We start from the raw sequence: 2,694 nt of genomic DNA on the forward strand, positions 1-2,694 counted from the left end.
CTTTCGCAAAAGACGATGGATTCTGCCTACTGGGAATTGAAGGCCAGCCCTGCTGGAGCGGGACTTGCTCTTTCCCTTGACTTTTCCACCTTTGCCGCGACCAGACATTGTTCAATATTCTTTCGTAATAAGATGAGAGGAAAAATTGCGGCCTCCCATGAATCAAGTCAGTTTTGTTACTACTTCAAGCGTGCACCCGAGTGCATCAAATGAAAAGCAAGGCAGTTGGCGCGAATTGAAACACGTACTGTAATTTAAATGAAGTCGATAAATCGGCGGACACATCATAATAAGAGCTGAGTTTAGAGGAGAAGGGACCTATATCGCTGCTCTTCAATTTAGGCGCCAAAATTGGTAAAACAAAGAAAACACATCAAAATAAAGATTTTCTTCATCGATTTTTCGCTTCGGCAACACGCACGTTAAACTCACAAGGAACTCCCAGTGGAAATCCGGCTTTCACAGCAAAAATAACAGAAATTCTTCAAAATTCTGATCTCTGCCAGGCATTCTCACCCCCAGGGGGGCTTGCCACTCAAGATAGCACTGAAAATTCAACGGCTCAACTAAACCAAATGTCAAAGCCCTTGAAACCGACAGCCTTGGCCAATACTTCACTGAATCCACAATTCACTACGCTAGGCTATATACCGCACACAATGGAAAATCAACCTCATCACCTGTCAACGACTACAGACGCTGCAGCACGTCATCAGAAGCTTCAGGAGGAATATCCTGCACTTCCTAATCAAGACACCACCTCGGAATATTCAGCAGCATCCTCATCAGAACATGAGATGGAAACTGACGCACAGGCGGCTGGGCCATTTAAACTCCCAAAACCTAAACGCACCTGCAAGCGAAGAAAAGCTGCAACCAACTGCAATATAAACTCTATGGTTGAATTTCAAAATGATAACAAATTTAGTCCATTAGCCAATATGAACGACTCATCTTCAGTGAACGCACAGATTGCAGAAACTGGAAACTCATCTAGCACCACTCATTTATCAAACAGTCAAGATTCTTCATCCTCATCACAAACGTCTCGCAAATCTCCGCCATCCTCGATGCCAAAAGGGATCTATGTATATGATATCGACAAGAAATTTACTTTCACTTCCACCATCATCAGCAGTTGTCAGCAACCACCAACATTATACCAGGCTAAAGACTTTGTCAAGTTCACCTGCAAAACAGCAGCAGATTACGAGAAGATTATAGCTTACTGCAAAACGGCTCATAAAGATTATGCTTTAGAAACCAGGAAGCAAGAGCAACCTACGAAAGTAGTAATCCGACAGCTCCCAGTGGACACAGATCCTAACGACATTAAGCAAGACTTACAAAATCAAAAATTCTCCGTTCAGAAGGTTACACAGATGATGGGCAGGAGCAAAATTGATCAAAAACGTATTCCACTTCCACTTTTTCTAGTGTCTCTAGATAAAACATCATATACTTCTAACATCTACAACTGTAAATATATACTGTATTATAGAATCCATGTTGAAGCCTACAAACCACAAGAGTATCTTCAATGCTTCCGTTGCCAGCGACTTGGACACGCTCAACAATCATGTCATGCTACTCCGCGATGTCTCAAGTGCAAAGAAAATCACTTAACATCAGAGTGCTCAAAAAAGGACAGGTCAACTGCAGCATACTGCTGGAATTGCGGAGGAGATCATCCCGCCAACTATCGTGGCTGCATAGCCTTCCAGAAAGAAAAAGAACGCAGAACCAAAGCTAAAACCACATCTTCCACGGAAGCAAACGCAAACGCTTCTGATCCATCCACTTCATCAACTCCAGCCATTCCATCTACATCAACCTCGACAACTTCACAGAAAACCACGCAGCCTACCTATGCTCAGAGAGTCACTCCATCAAAGCAAACAACTACCTCATCCACTTCTACAGCATCTGTTGGAGACTTCGCTTCATCATTCAAAGAAATCCTGGATTTATTCCGTGGTCTAAACATCAGTCGCATTCTGGACCAGTTGAAAAAGGGCCTTCAGAAATTCAAGACAGCTCCTGATGTCATTACTAAATTCACTATAATCATGGACACCATAATGGACATCTTTGATGATGGCACAAAATAAAACACACCGCCAACTCAACATGATCTTCTGGAATGCAGAAGGAATTAACAGACAACGCCACGACTTTCAACACTTTCTACAGGAACGTCACATCGACATCGCCCTTATTTCGGAAACGCATCTCAAACCCTGCACTCAGTTTAAGATTAGAAACTATAACGTCATCAGGAACGACCGTCTGCACACACCAAAAGGAGGAACAGCCATCATAATAAAACGAGACCTACCATACAATTTGTTACAACTGCCGGCACTACATTCTCTAGAAGCAACAGGAATTACTTTATTAGCATCAAACGCCAACCTTCATATCATCTCAGTCTACAAAAGACCAACCACGCCTCTTGATCCTAATGACTTCATCACACTTCATCGTCTTGGACCACATATCATCATCGCAGGAGACATTAATGCCAAGCATCCCCGTTGGAACTCCAGGAGAACCAATCGTGCAGGCAACACATTAGAAGCTGCACTACCCAATCTTCGCCTCACTCCCTTGGCTCCACTAGAACCGACCTTTTTTCCTCGCAATGGTGCACCACCGGACATACTGGACATGATGCTCTACGATAATGTGACC

The sequence above is a fragment of the Thermobia domestica genome, unplaced genomic scaffold, assembly GCF_964235325.1.
Source record: "Thermobia domestica unplaced genomic scaffold, izTheDome1.hap1.1 HAP1_SCAFFOLD_1247, whole genome shotgun sequence".
NCBI classification, from domain to species: Eukaryota; Metazoa; Arthropoda; class Insecta; order Zygentoma; family Lepismatidae; genus Thermobia; species Thermobia domestica.